Below are 17,221 nucleotides of genomic sequence, written 5' to 3'. Positions count from 1 at the left end.
CGCAAAAGAAATATGGGACAAGATTGTCTTGAGTTACGAAGGAGATGAACAGGTAAAGCATGCTAAACTTCAAACCCTCAGGATTCAGTATGAGAATCTCAGAATGTATAATGATGAAAGTGTGGCTAACTATTTCCTTCGGGTAGATGAGATTTTTAATTGCATGAAAAACTTGGGTGAATAAATAAAAGAGGCTATTGTGGTTGCAAAAGTTCTAAGATCATTGTCCCCCAAGTTTGAATCTAAAGTGTCTACAATAGAAGAAAAGGAAAATCTACGAATTCTTACTATGTCTCAGCCACACGGAATTCTAACTGCTTATGAAATGAGAAAGGGAGGTCCATCAGACAAAAGAGAAGCTGCTTTCAAAGCTTCAGGCAAAGGAGACTATTATGAAGCAAGTCACGTGCGAGAAGAAGAAGAAGAAGAATCAAATTTTGTCAGAAATCTTCAAAGGGGAACTGGAAGGTTCAGAGGTAAGTTACCTTTTAAATGCTTTGCTTGTGGAAGAGTAGGTCATTATGCTGCAAAATGTCCTCATAAGGATAAAGGAAAGGAACCTGCTAGATGGAACAAGAAACAGATTGCAAATAAGAAAAGCTACTACACTCATGAAGATAGTGATGGTCTATCAAATAGTGACGAAGATGAACAAGGTAATGACTATAAACTCTTAATGGCATTTGAAGATGATGATTACATGGATGCTATAGATGTGGATAGCTTTTGTGAAGAAATTTCTAGACTCAAGACATGTATAGAAGAAAAGAATAGGATCATTGATACTCTACAACTTCAAATTGATGAAAAAGAAAAATATCTTGAAAAGTTAGAAGGTGAAATTGTTGGTCTTAGAAAAGAGATTGAGAAAACAAAGGCTATTAATCTTAAGTTTGTCAAAGGATCTGAAACTCTGGATGAGATCATCAATGTACAACGCTCTCCTCTAAACAAGACAGGTCTGGGCTATAATGGAGAAACTTCTCAAGCATCCACCTCAAAGAGTTATCTTGATGCAGCAAGAAGGAATGAGCAAAAGCACAATGGAGATCACCAAGTAAAGCAGGGACCAATTACAAACAAAGACTATCAGGCAAATCAGGGGCAATCTGTCTTAAGGATGAACAAAAGCTACAACCAGCCACAGGTAAAATCCTCTCAATTTGCTTCAAGAATGAATGACAATAGAAATTACAATCGTTTGGCCAGAAGATTTGATAACCGCAGAAATTTCTTCAATGGACAATGCTTTTCTTGCCATAACTTTGGTCACAAAGCAGCTCAATGTGTTTCATATAAAACGATCATGACTAGAGAAGCTCAAAAACAAAGAAGTATGACCGGGATTACAAAAAGGACCTATAACAACTTTTCGGTTCTTGAAAATGAAGTTGAATGTTCTATTTGCAATAACTTTGGTCATGAAGATTCTGAATGCAGGAGCAGGTTTCAGCAGACAAAGGAACAAGCCTCAAGCACCAAAACATGGAGAATAAAGGAACCACAAACAGAAAGATGTGGGATAGCATTTTATGCAGAGGGACAGGAAAATCTATGGTACATTGACAGTGGATGTTCGAAGCATATGACAAGTGATAAAGAAAAACTTGAATCATATTCTGATCTAGAAAAAGGAAAGAAAGTTTCTTTTGGAAATGATACTCTTGCAACTATAAAAGGAAAAGGCACTGCTCAGTTAAAAGAAAAGGTCAAAGCTGGAAATGTTTTGTATGTTGATGGATTGAAACATAATCTTCTAAGTGTCAGCCAGATGTGTGATCAAAGAGCCGAGGTGATATTCAGATCAAATGGATGTCTTGTTCGTGGTCTTGATACAGGTAAAACAGTGATCAAAGGTAAAAGAACTCCAAATAATCTATACATATTTGAAGAAGGACAACAACAATGCTATCTGAGCAAGGATGATGAGCACTGGTTATGGCACCAGAGGTTGGGGCATCTAAGCTTTTCACAAATAAGGAAAGCATGCAAATATCAGGCAGTTTTTGGTCTTCCAGATATCAAAGTTCCAGACAACACCATATGCAAATCATGTCAGTTTGGAAAGCAAACCAGATTTACCTTTCCGGAAAAGGAAGGATCAGCTAGCATGCCTCTTGAGCTAGTACATATAGATACATGTGGTCCATTTAGGAAAAGGACACCTCGAGGAGAAGAATACTTGATATTATTCATTGACGATTTCTCCAGGTTTGTCTGGTTATGACTTATGAAGCACAAAGATGAAGCATTCAAAAAATTCAAATCCTTTAAAGCCTTGGTTGAAAATGAATCAGGATACAAAATTAAGTGTCTTAGATCCGACAGAGGTGGGGAGTTTACCTCAAATGAATTTTTCTATTTCTGTGAAGAACATGGGATAAGAAGAGAATTCTCTACAGCTAGAACTCCTCAGAAAAATGGAGTGGTGGAAAGAATGAACAGAACTGTCCAACAAATGGCTCGTGCTATGCTTGATGAATTTGGAACTCCTGCAACTTTCTGGGGTGAAGCAGCACATGCTGCGATTATTATTCTCAACAAAACAAATGTCCGAGTGAACAACATTCAAACCCCTCATGAGCTCTGGTATGGTGAGACTCCTTCGGTAAAGCACTTCAAAATATTTGGGAGCAAATGCTATGTTAAAAATACTGATGAGCAACTTGGAAAACTTGAACCTAGAGCAGATGAAGGCATCCTTCTTGGTTATTCTCCACACAGCAAAGCATACAAGTGCTATAATAAAGGACTTGGAAGAATTGTTGACAGCATGATGTAGTGGTTGATGAGAAGGGATACATTCCTAGGCAAGTAAATCATGAAGATATCGAAGAAGATGAAGGCCATCCTCAAAGACAGAATGATGAAGAAGAAGAACCTCAAGAAGAACCAGAGGAGCAGATAAGGATAGAAGAGAAGACTCCATCCAGATATGTTCAGAAGAATCATCCAGAATCTCAGATTTTGGGACAGAAAGAAGCAGGTGTACAAACAAGAAGAACAATTGCAGAAGCTTCAAACTATTTGGCATTAATCTCTTCCACTGAACCACAAAATGTGAAAGAGGCATGCAAAGATGAATGTTGGGTCAAAGCAATGGATGAAGAACTTGAGCAGATAAAAAAGAACAACACTTGGGAGCTGGTTCCTAGACCAAAGGATAAGAATGTTATAGGAACAAAATGGGTCTTCAAAATAAATTGAATGAAAATGGAGAAGTAATTAGAAACAAGGCCAGACTTGTTTGTAAAGGGTATGCGCAGCAAGAAGGAATAGATTTTGAAGAAACTTTTGCTCCTGTTGCAAGACTTGAGGCCATCCGAATGTTCCTTGCTCTCTCAAGCTTTCAAAACTTCAAAGTATTTCAAATGGACGTGAAATCAGCCTTTCTGAATGGAGACTTGGAAGAAGAAGTACACATTGAGCAGCCAGATGGTTTCATTCTTAGAAATGATCCAAATCTTGTATGCAGATTGAAAAAGGCTCTCTATGGCCTCAAACAAGCTCCAAGGGCTTGGTACTATCATTTGGACAAATATCTTCATCAACAAGGTTTTTCAAAAGGATCAGTAGACAACAATCTTTATATAAAAGTTGAAAATGACAAATTGCTGATACTTGTTGTGTATGTAGATGACATTATCTTTGGCAGCAATGAAGAAGCTATGAGTCAAAGCTTTGCCTTGGTGATGCAGAAAGAATTCGAAATGTCCTTGCTGGGAGAACTGACATATTTTCTTGGTTTGCAAATCCAACAAAATGAAGTAGGGATCTTCTTGTCTCAAACCAAGTATCTCAAGCAGATTTTGAAGAAATATGGTATGGAAGAAGCAAAACCAGTATGTACACCCATGGTCACAGGATGTAACCTCAGTGCAAATGATGAATCAGCAGCAATGCATCAACCAACTTACAGATCTATGATTGGAAGTCTACTTTATTTGACAGGTACCCGAACAAACATCATGCATGCAGTGGGAATAGTTGGAAGATTTCAGGGAAATCCAAAGGAAACTCATCTTCAGGCAGTAAAGAGAATCTTCAAATATCTTCAAGGGACTCAAAACTATGGCTTATGGTATCCTAGAGATACAGATCTTACACTTCATGCTTATACAGATGCAGATTGGGCCGGAAGCATGGATGACAGGAAAAGCACAAGTGGTGGTGCATTCTTTATGGGTTCCAGATTAGTATCTTGGTTCAGCAAGAAACAGAGTTCGATTGCCTTGTCTACAGCTGAAGCAAAATATGTTGTTGCTGCATCTTGCTGCACTCAACTCCTTTGGATGATGCAGACCTTGCAGGATTTTCAAATCACTTGTACACCACCCATCTCCATCTTATGTGATAATACAAGTGCAATCAACATTTCAAAGAACCCATTCATGCATTCAAAAACCAAGCACATACCAATCAAGTATCACTTTCTCCGGGAACAAGTGCTTGAACAAAAGGTCAAGTTGTAGTATGTTCCTTCTAAGGAACAGGTTGCTGATATACACACCAAACCATTGCCTAGGGAGACCTTTGAATACCTTAGGCAAAAGCTGGGGGTTGTTGATGCATCATCTTGTTGTTGAATCTCTTCTGATTGTTGGTTGTACGCAAGGTTCATCTGAAGTATATGCGTACATGTGCTGGGTTGCGGATTGGTCAAAGATCGAATGGCACAGGTTCAGGGGGAGCATATCATGCATTGTTGGCATTATGGAGGAAGTACAGAAGGAGATCATGGATTGGTCTGAATATTGCTGCAATACGTCTCTATCTCTTTCATGGTCATGGATTATGGTTCTTCTTTGCAGATCTGGTTTATAGTCAGGGGGAGCATGTTCTTAGGGGGAGCATAACCCTTTGCCCTTGATGTCAAAGGGGGAGAGTGATTGGTTGTTGTTGCCATCAAGTCCAAAGGGGGATATTGTTAGCATTATGATACATATGTTGTACTTGATGGCAACCCACTCATCTCAGATAATAAATTATAGTGTAGAGAAAAGTTCACGCACTTTTATGCAGAGAAAAGTTTATTTCATGTAGAGAAAAAGTTCACGCACTTTCATGCAAGGAAAAGCGCGTATATGTTGGAGAACTTACCTTTGGTCCATGGTAGTTAGTCCTTGGTATTTGAACCTATGAGGAAAAGCGCGTATATGTTGGAGAACTTACCTTTGGTCCATGGTAGTTAGTCCTTGGTATTTGAACCTATGGTTTTGGACCATGGTACGCACTTTCATGCAAGGAAAAGCGCGTATATGTTGGAGAACTTACCTTTGGTCCATGGTAGTTAGTCCTTGGTATTTGAACCTATGGTTTTGGACCATGGTACCTCGTCAAAAGTGTTGATCTCACACAATTTCATGGTTGGTTCATGGTATTAGTCCGACAGTTTTTGATCCTATGGTTTTGGCCTGTGGTATTGCATCCAAAAGTGTTGATCTCACGTACTTTCATGGTTGGTTCATGGTATTAGTCCAACAGTTTTTTGATCCTATGGTTTTGGCCCATGGTATTGAGATCATTTGGCAAAGCATCTTCTGAATTATCGAATATCTGATAAAGTGCTAGATCTGGAATATTGTGATTGGGTTTTGGTGCAGATCTGGATTTGAATGAAGAAGGAACCTGAGCGTAAGGAGAAGGATAAGTTCTATTGATGGGTCAAAATCTTAAGGCTGGAATATTGGTATCTCTATATGATCTTGATCTGTGATATGTGGCATACGCTTGATCTATAAATCTAATAATCTGGGTTTGAATTATTGATGCATGTTTTATTTTACACATGTTATGATCTGGGTATGTCTGATGTAACAACTGCAAAGTTATAAGGAAATATTTGCAGATCTGTATGCGGGTTGGCTTTGGTGAAATCAGAGATTGATGATGCAAGTTTAGTTGATGGGTTTTTGATGTTCTTGGATCCAGTTTGAAAATTTATGAAAAGTGGTCCTTGAAAGAAAAGAAGTAGGGGGTTGTAGCTCCCTTCCAGGAGAGACTAGAAAATGAAAGAGAGTTGTAGCTCTCTGCAGGTTGCAACCTGCGTACTGGTAAAGGACTGCACCAGTACAAAACCATTGTAAAAGGAGTTTCTAATTTGAAAGAAGATAGAGACATATTGCAGCAAGTGATTTTCACCCACATTGGGTTTCCACCTTACATTTTGTGTTCTTTGGTGTGACTATCTGTTTTCTTTGTTCATGCTCATTATTTTATGGTACTGACATGCAAAAATAATTCAAAGAATAAATAAGGAAGATTTATTAAAATAACTTGATAATACTGATTCACCCCCCCTCTCAGTATTATTTCCAACATGCAGACACTTCTAATCACTATCATCATGTAGACCTCAGAACTAGCTTTCCAATGCCTCTTACGGATTCTAATTCCGACTCTGGATGCTCACGTAACACTGAAAACAAAACTTCTGATGATCTCCAGAATCTACAAACATTTATCAAAACCACTGTAATATCCTCCATGGACAAAAACTGCATCTTATAGGCCTGCAGGTGTTTAAAAACCACCTTTGGCTACATTTGAGATGAATTTGGTTGATTTTGGATAGGGTTTAGCTTCGGTCTAGTTGTAAGAGGACACTTAGGATTAGGTTAGCATGGTCACCGAATTAACAACTATACATTTAAGCAACATAAAACCCAAAAATAACCATATTATAAAAATAACCCATTGGCGGTCATCAAAACTGTGCGCTCTGGCTAACTACCTATGTGAACAGGCTTGCAGTCAAACCATAAGTGGACACGGTTACAGGTTTAACCCGCGGTTTTAGAACCATTTTCCAACATTGCATGTGACAGCTGCCTCTTGACGGTCTCGGCTGATGGTGCGGCTTCCAGACTCCAACCCCAGGCCATGGTAGTTAAACACATGTTCATATGTCGCCGTTACGTTACAATCTCCGCCACGGTTAGAACAATCTTCGCCACGGTTAGAGCCTGTCCATTAGTTTGTTCACATGTACCGTGGTTCTGATGCAGCTAACTACTATGGTTAGGGACTGTGGGTCTGTTTTATAATGTTTTGATAGGTGATTAAGCTGGGAGTGTTGTGGTAAGGTTTTATGCCATGGAATTTAGGTTTTTAGCATAGGAAAATAGGTTTTTAAGTCATAGTTTGTATTTGTTTTAGAACTAGGTTGATACATAGTTTTGTAGTACTTTTCAATATTTGATGCATAGATTTAGTACTAGGGTTTGATTGAGTCTTAGGCTTACGGTTTTATGATTTCCTTTATAATCCCATGTACAATGGATTGTCACAATGTGACGATACCAACGCATATCGTCGACACAATCCAAATTTGCGACGACAACCTGACGATGAACCACATTGAAGTTTTTCCATAGATGACACCCATGTCGACACCAAATCCTGCGAGTCTAATAACAAGACACATGTCATCGACCAATCCTGGTGGAACTGTCGATGAACACATGTCGACAGCCAGGTACAAACCTGTATCAACTGAACACCATGAAAACCATATTACCTGAACCAATTGATCCATAACCAACACTGTCGATGAAGCTGAACTGAATTGACGATGACACTTGAACACTTGTGCAACTGAATCAATGGAATCCTCCTGGATCATTCCTCTCCACTTGAAAGCTTTTGGACCACAAAAGTTTGAGTAATCAAATAGTTGATGAGGTTAGAACTTCCTCTCTTTCCACCTTGACCTTATGATGTACCAATACATTTCATTAATCAATTGCAAGTGATGACCCTCATGCTGTTGACCATGGCACATTTTGATTCAGTGACTCGTTCCATCCATCTATAGTATAAACAACTTGCGATGATGGGCAAACAACCTGTTATGAACATGGAAGTTGAATTCTTTCCACGAAGAACCATGAGTTAGTGATTCATAATCTTTGAAAACAGTCTCTACTGGATGTTGTTTAATACCAGCAACATGTATAAACAATCTATTTTGTGGAATGACAGAGACAATCAAAGATGTTCTTGAAATCAAACCAACTACTTGAATTGACATACTTTCTTGATTTAGGGTTACTAAGTGAACTTGCTACACTGAACCTATCCAACTGTAAGGTGAAATTTGCTGCACCTTAGCTTGATTATGAAATTGAACACTAAATTTCCCCAATACTGATCTGTATCCCTGCAACTGTTAAGCTCCAAACTTAAACTGAATTGATTCATTCTGAAATTAGGAAGAGGATCTTTAGGCACAAACTGTATTTCATGTTGTATTTCATGTTGTATTCCCTGCTTATGAATACGATGTTTGGTTTTACATAGAACTGAACAAGTTTCTATCTCTTTAATCAAACCATCTTTAAGCTGAGTTGTATAACTTAAACAAGAATCATGTTGATTGTTATGTTGATCCTTTACATACATGATTACAAATCTCTTGTTTGAACTTATTAATCGCTTCATCTAATCAGCATTAACTGAATTCAAGTGATTCTTACTTTGATGTGCCCTGACAATAAATTCAACCCCATCTTTCTTAAGGTGATATTTATGTTCTCTCCCGTAAAATACTGCATCATGATAATAAAGATAAGGACTTCCTAAGACAACTCCACATATGTCTAATGGAACCACATCTAATTCCACTTCATCAATGTAATTAGTTGTAATGGAAAATCTTAATCAACACTGTTTGGTGACTTTTATCTGAGTTGATTTATTTAGCCATCCTAATGGGTAAGGTCTTGGATGATTCCTGTTGGCATTATGACACAGATTTGGCACTATGAAACAGGTGTTGTCCTTGATGGCAACTCATTCAGATGACAAATCATAGTTCAAACTCATAGATTGAAGAAATAGAGGTATACGCAGGTTCCCCATTGACCAAGCCATGTGTACACACGGGTTAGCAAACAAAAATGAGTATATAGTGTACACACACACTTTCATAGAAGGAAAGGCGAGCACATGTTGGAAAGCTAAGATTTGGTCCATGGTATTGGTCCAAGGTATCTAATCCAAAGTGTTGACCCTAGGTATTTGGTCCAAGGTATTGGTCCTAAGTGGTTTTGGTCCATGGTATTGAGTAAGGCCTAAGATTATAAAAGGAGGAGAAAATCATTAGGCAAAGGCACTAAAGTATTGAATATCTAATGAAGAGAAAGATCTAGAATACAAGTTATTGTGTTATGGTGCATAGCTAGAACTGAATCAAGGATGAACCTTAGCACTTGATGAAGGATAAGGTCTAATGATGGGTCAAGATCTTAAGGCTTGAAGTGAAGTATCTTTGTGTGGTTTTGATCTTTTATTTGAATAACTGGTGCATGTTGTAGTCTGTAAATATGATGATCTGGGTATAACTAAAGTTTGGAATTGTTGTAAAGATTAAATCCTCATTTACATATCTATACGTAGGTTCACTTTAGAAAAGGCGCGTATACACGCTGGTTCTGCATATCAAAACAACGTATACATCTTAAAGTTGGCTTGCATATCTGTACGCAGGTTCACCTTGAGAAAAGTGTGTATGCACATAGGTTCAACACATTGAAGTAGCATATACCTCATAAAATATGCTTTAGATACTTCTGTTTGGTGTTGCAGTGTTCTAGGTTTTGGTTACTGTATTCTAGTTACAACATTCTGAAAAGTGATTGATTGATTCAGTTGTGGTTGGTGCAAACGTGATGCAGGAGCATCTAGCTCACCATGACCGGGTGAAGTCTCTGCTAGGTTGGAAGGTTGTTGAGTATCTGGGTTGTTTTTTTATTTAGTTTATAAGGTCATGAGATAGGATTTTATTTTATTTTACTTTTAGTTGCTTTGTGGTCAAAGTTAAATGTCGGTTAGGGTTGTTATGGTCCAAACAGTAATAAACAGTAATTTAAAATTGATCTATCAACTTAAAGAAGAAAAGACAAAAACTGTCTAAAGCAAGATCTTGTAATGAAAACGAACTGTAGTTACACAACCATATCATTTTTGTTCAATTGAAGGCAATGGCAGTTTCAATTAACTGTAACCAAAATGTATAAAAGCAGCAATGTAAGACAAGAGAAAGGTTTAGCAATTCCATAATAGAGAAATAAATAGAAAAGATAGATCTTATTTCAAAAAGATAGTCCATCTGTATCATTGCCTACCACTGTAATGTTATATTTTTATCTATTGTATGATTAAGAACAGTTCCAGTAGACCAAGATCGACCACTGTAGGTCGTATTTCTAAATATTCCCATCAAACAAAAATTCAAAAATGAATTCACATAATACAGCAGAACGAGAACACGCAAGTGGTGAGCGTAACGAGAACAACCAAGCTCAGCAGGATTTCTAATGATATTATAGCGAAACAGAGTGTCGGAGGTAACAAAACACAACACATGTAACTTCTGATAAACTTTCCAAATTTCACAAGTAAACAAAGATTTGTAGAACTGTATCCATAATACTATTGTTCAAACCATACTTATATTACAGTGACTTATAAACAAAAAGACGAGTGTTAGCGTCCAGAGAGGACAAACCCTAGGTTAGGGTTTCATAACAAGGTCCATTTCTTTTTACCAAACAGAACAATTAACCAAAACAAAATTCGAAGCCAAGTTCAAGTCTCATCCTTGACAATGATTTGAACTGAATATGATTACCAGACAACAAATGACAAACCCTACAAGGACCAAAACAAAACCCCTAACTGTAAATTGATGGGTCCCAAGAACCAGAGCCTATCGGCAAAGGGTCGTTGAATTTGAAGGCCGAATCGTTAGGAACCGCATGCCCAGGTCGAACCACAGACCTGCATAAGCCAAACAAAGTTTTGTTAATCTACTATTACAGCAATGCCTAAAATATGAAACCGAATGGAAGGTGAGTGGAAGCTCTAACATACCTGAACAATCCGGACCAAGGAGTTGTGGAACAGAGCTGCTGACAAATTGACAGAGCCTGAAACAGAGGGAGCATTCCTGGTCAGATTCAACGCTAGATGAAGGTGGGATTAAATCAGGGAGAGGAGCATTTACCTGTTCACAGTTGAAGAAGTCTTTTACCCTGTTACTTGTGTTCAAAAGCACCAACAGTTAAACCGATTTACAAATCGAGCAGAGACTAGAAGCAGTGAGAACAACAACAAAGAAAAAATACCGAACGAGAGACCAAATTCCAGAAACTAAATGACTAAAAAAGGCCGAGGAACTTACTTCCTAGAAAGAACTTGAGCAAACGCACCTCTAGATCCCAGGCAAGTTCGTGCCACAGGAGGTGTCTGTAGACAACCACACCGCCAAGCTGAGAAGGCCAACATTCATTTGCAACCATAACTGAAAGAAAAACAGAGACTGCCATATGTGTATGAGGCAAAGCCATACAGATTAGCTACCAAACCCTCACCAGACTGCAAAACAACATAGAAGAGTCGCAAATGACCAGACAACAAAGGCATTTTGGGCAAAGAGTGAACGGAGGGAACCAGGCCCGAGGCTTGTAGCTGGGCATTGAATGTTGCATTACAACATTCCCATTACCAACACAAAATATCTATTACCCATACCACATACAACCACCGGTGACAACAAACAAAAGCTGCCACGTCATAAAGCCCAAAACCAAGTGTAAAGCCAAGACTATGTGTAAAGTGTGGGCTAGGTCACATCAGAGTGGTATCAGAGCCAGGTTGTTTATGTTAGTAGGAGGAATGGAGAGAGGAAGGCAAGGTCGTGGCAGAGGTGCTCGAAGATTGGCTGAGGAAGGGTTGAGAGAGGAAATTAGAATTCTTGTTGCCCATTTGGAGGCAATAGAGGTAGGTAGCTGAAGAGATCCAGAAATAGGCGATGACAGTGAAGAGGAAGTTGAAATAGCAGCAGATGGACCAGAAGGTGAGTTCGCAGAAGTGAGATTGTTGAGATCTATTTTAGTAGCAAGTAGTAAACCCAAGCCAGAACTCCCGACGTATGACGGTAGCCTGTCTATCGAAGTTTTATTGGATTGGATCAGTGAGATGGATAAGTATTTTGAGTGCGAGGAAGTCAGTGAATACCGCAGAGTTAAATTTGCTGCTACGAAATTGAAGGGACACACAACCCTATGGTGGGATAGTGTCTAGAACGAGAGGAAAAGATTGAACAAGGCGTCGATTAAACCTGGTCAAGGATGGTGTCCAAGTTAAAGGGTAGATTTCTGCCGAGAGACTATCAGATTGCATTGCACAGGCAGGTGTAGAATCTGAGACAGAAAGGATTGACGGTAAGCGAGTACATGGAGGAGTTCTATCCATTGAATTTGCGAGCTGGATATACAGAGGATACAGCAGAAAGAGCAACCACGTATGTTAATGGGCTAAGGTTAGATATTTTGGATGAAATCAGTATTTTGTCTCCGAACAACACTGAGGAAGCATATCAGAGTGCGATGAAGGCTGAAGAGAAAATTGCCAGAAGGAAGAATGCCCAGAGAGGACGAGGAGCCAATAGAGGGAAAGGCCAGTCCTATGGCAGAGGCCGAACTACTATTAGCAACGAGGAAGGAAACAGTTCTAAAGCTTCTAGATCAATAGACAAAGGTGACAGCGCGAGAGGCGGTAGGTCATCCCAGTGAGGCAGGGGAAATGGTCGAGGTAGAGGGGCTGGTTATCAGTGTTATAGGTGTCATAAGTGGGGACACCGATCATTTGAATGTCCAGAAGAAGATCAAGTTGGACAACGAGGTGCATATGTGGCGCAACCAGAGGAAGCAGCAGTACCTCCCCAAGAATTAGAGAATGCTCCAGAGATGGGAGAAGCTCTGGTGCTACACAAGGCACTGTTAAAACCAGTCAAAGAAGTAACCAAATAGAAGCAGCGGAAGGCTTTGTTTAGGACAATTTGTAAGTCACGAGGTAAGTGTTGTAAATTAATTATTGACAGTGGTAGTACTAATAATTTAGTTTCCACAAAGATGGTGGAAAAATTGGAGTTGAAACGCTTGAAGCATCCCAACCCTTACAGAGTTTCATGGCTGCAAAAAGACCATCAGTTGCTGGTGGATGAATAGAGCAAGGTAGAGTTTCAGATAGGCAGATATAAGGACAAAGTCATTTGTGACATCATGCCGATGGATGTATGTCACATACTGTTGGGCATACCTTGGCAGTACGATAGGAAGGTGGTACACGATGGATTGATGAACTGTTATAAATTTGTGAAGGATGGAATCAAGCATATGCTTGTACCCATCAAGGAAGAAGGGACAACAGAGACTAGTGAACCAAGAACATTGTTGGTCAGCGGAAAACAGTTTTTAAAACAGGTTGAGGACAGTGAGATAGGTTATGTAGTTGTAAAGAAAGCAAGGACAATATTGTTGCATACAAAGGTATCAGATTTACCTATAGAGATCCAGAAAATGTTGCAGGAGTTTACAGACATAGTTGTAGATGACTTGCCAGACAAGTTATCCCCCAAACGGAGCATAAGTCATCACATTGACTTCATACCCAGAGCCAATTTACCGAACAAGGCGGCATACCGAATGAGCCCCAAGGACGATGAAGAAATTAGGAAGCAGGTGCAAGATTTGTTGGACAAGGGATTGATAAGGGAAAGCTTAAGCCCTTGTGCTGTTCCAATGGTCCTCGTTCCCAAGAAGGGAGGAGAATGGCGGATGTGCATCGACTCAAGGGCCATCAATAAAATCACCATCCGGCACAGGTTTCCATTGTCGTGAATGGATGATATGATGGATTGTTTAAGTGGGGTAGCTTATTTCTCTAATATAGACTTGAAGAGCGGGTACCATCAAATTCGGATACGAGAGGGGGACGAATGGAAGACATCCTTTAAGATGAATGAGGGGCTGTACGAATGGCTAGTCATGCCATTTGGGCTGAGCAATGCGCCCAGTACATTTATGAGGTTAATGAATGAGATGATGAAGGAGTACATTGGGAAGTTTGTGGTAGTATACTTGGATGACATACTTATTTTTAGCAGGACAAGGGAAGAACACCTTCAACATGTGCCTAAGGTGCTAGAGAAATTACAACAGAATAAACTACTATAAATTTGAAGAAATGTACTTTTCTATAGAAGGAATTGATTTATTTAGGGTTTGTAATAGTAGAGAATGAACTAAAGATGGATCTGAAGAAGGTGGCAGTGATAGTGAATTGGCCATCTCTGAAAAATTTATTTGAGGTACGTAGCTTTCACGGATTAGCGAGTTTTTACAAAAAAATCATAAAGGATTTTAGCGAAATTTGTGCGCTTATGCTAGACACCATAAAAAAGGCCAGCCAACATTTTCGATGGAAAGAGGTAGCGGAGAGAATTTTCCAATTGTTAATGAGAAATATTACTGAGAGGCCGATCCTGAGATTACCAAATTTCAAGAAGTTATTTCAGGTTCGATGTGATGCCAGCGGGACAACAATTGGAGCTGTACTCAGTCAGGAGGATAATCCTGTAGCGCTTTTCAGCGAGAAGCTGAATGAGAGTTGACAAAAATACTCATCGTATGATAAGGAGTTCTATGCTGTCATACAGGCATTAAAATACTGGAGGCATTACCTATTGGGAAATGAATTTGTGTTGTTTTCAGATAATTCTACACTAAAATATGTAATGCAGCAACACAAGCTGAACCATAAACATGCCAAATGGGTGGAGTATTTGTAGAGTTTCAATTTCGTATTGAAGCATATTAGCGGGAAAGCAAATAAGGTAGCGGATGCACTGAGTAGGAAAGCTCTACTTCTGAAGGAAAGAACTGTTCAGGTGCTGGGTTTTGAGCACTTACAGGACTTATACCAGACGGATACAGATTTTAAGGAAGCCTATGAGGCATGTCAAGCCCTTTAGTGAGAGCTAATAGTCCTTGGTTGGACTACAATCTACAGGAAAAATTGCTATTTAAGGGAGGACAACTGTGCATACCAGACTGCTTGATGAGGGAGAATATTATTTGAGAGAAGCATAGCAAAGGTTTGGCCGGACATTTCAGCATGGACAAGACACTCGAGCAGCTTAGTCATTTTTACTTTTGGCCAAAGATACAGAGAGATGTACAACAATTCGTGGCCAGGTGCAAAGTGTGCCAGTTAGCAAAGGGTCACAGTCAAAACATAGGACTGTATACACCGTTACTTGTTCCAGGCAGACCATGGGACTCAGTCAGCTTGGACTTCGTCTTAGGTCTACCTAAGACTCAACGAGGTTACGACTTGGTAATTGTAGTAGTGGACAGATTTTCAAAAATGGAACATTTTATTCCTTGCAGAAAGACCAGTGATGCCACTCACGTGGCCCACTTGTTTTTCAATGAGATTGTCAGGTTACATAAATTGCTTAAATCTATCATTTTGGACAGGGATGTGAAGTTCATGGGACACTTTTGGCATACCTTATGGAAAAAAATGGACACACAGCTAAGCTACAGTTCTGCATATCACCCGCAAACTGACGGGCAAAAAAAGGTTGTAAATAGGAGCCTGGGAAACCTGTTACGAAGCTTGGTCGGAGAGAATTCGCGGATGTGGGATCGAGTGCTTGCATAGGCAGAGTTCGCTTACAACGACTCGCCTAACCGTAGCATAGGTTTCAGTCCATTTCAAGTCCTGTACGGTATGCATCCTCGCAGAGTGCATGAACTACGAGACCTTGGACTGCAGGACAGGCGAAGCGCAGATGGAGAAGATTTCGCTAACACAATGAGAGATTTGCATGAACAGGTAAAAATTAAATTACAAGACAGTAGCCTAAAGTATAAATCGCAATAAAATTTGAAGAGAAGGGAAGTACAGTTTGACGTGGGGGACGAAGTCCTTGCGCATTTACGCAAAGAATGCTTCCCTAAAGGTACGTACAATAAATTGATGTATAAAACGATATGACCTTGCAAAGTCCTTCAAAAAATTTCGGCGAATGCCTACGAGATATAGTTGCCACCCAGAATAGGCATTTCACCGATCTTTAACGTAGCAGACCTATTCCCTTATACGACTGACCCAGAGGAGAAGGAAGAAGATGGAAGCACGCGACCTACACGGCCTACCCAAGATGAAGGAGAAGCTTGGAAAAGACAGATGCCTTACGTTCAACCTCCTGAGATCGAAAGCATTCTCGACACTTAGGTGGTTAAACGAACTCGGTGGAAGGAGTATGTACAGTACCTGGTCAAGTGGAAGAACCGTCTATTGGAAATAATACTGAGAGGGGGGGGGTGAATCAGTGTTATCACATCAATAAAACTTTTTCATTTCCATATTCAGATTCATATATGCTACTTCCACAACTTCTTATGATTCAGTTAGTTGATCCTTAATGAGTGCATTAGAACATTATCAACCATATTAACAGTAAACAGGTGCAATAAAATGGAACAGATCGTCACACATAAGCCACACACATGAACACCATGATATAAGGTGGAAACCCAATGTGGGTGAAAACCACTTGCTGCAATATGTCTCTATCTTCTTTCAATTAGAAACTCCTTTTACAATGATTTTGTACTGGTGCAGTCCTTTACCAGTACGCAGGCTACAACCTGCAGAGAGCTACAACCCTCTCTTGTTCTCCAGCTTCTCCTAGAAGGGAGCTACAACCCCCTTAGCTCTTGTACTAGCCAAGATACTAGTACGTAGGTGCTGGCCTACTGAAGGCTACAACCTTCTCTTTCTTCCAGGGACCATGTTTCATACATTTTCAGACTGGATACTCCTGAAGCACAACACATAATCTGAAAGGCCACGTTTCATCCAATTTTCATACTGGACCCATTAATATCATTGAAGCACATAATCAATCAATCTTTTGAATCACCCAAACACCAGATCAATACATATACAAGGATAATATATGTGTTAGCACCCAGATCTAGTCCATCACATCATGTAAATATGAGTCATTATGATCCTGATCCAATATTAGTTCTCATCCATCAATACTGAAGCTAAACACAATCAACCAAACAGGATATGCAGAATACTGACACCTTTAAACTGTCATCAGAACCCATCAACAACCAGAACCACCTGTGACTTCAAATATCATAGCTCAAATTGTATACGCTACTACAATGAACCAAACCTGCATATATATGCGCTTACACCAAAGCCAACCCACGTACAGATCTATAAATATTCAAACATGACTTGCAGCGATTTCAAACTTAAGTTATACCCAGTTCAGATCATTTTTCAATATACAGATCTAGAATAAGCATAATCAAATATATAGAGATAGTTCATTTCAAACCATTTG

Source organism: Pinus tabuliformis, chromosome 4_2, assembly GCF_031772625.1.
Source record: "Pinus tabuliformis cultivar Carrire ecotype Pingquan chromosome 4_2, CPIR1, whole genome shotgun sequence".
NCBI lineage: Eukaryota > Viridiplantae > Streptophyta > Pinopsida > Pinales > Pinaceae > Pinus > Pinus tabuliformis.
The sequence above is the reverse complement of the archived record's forward strand: the minus strand, read 5'-3'. Positions refer to the sequence as shown.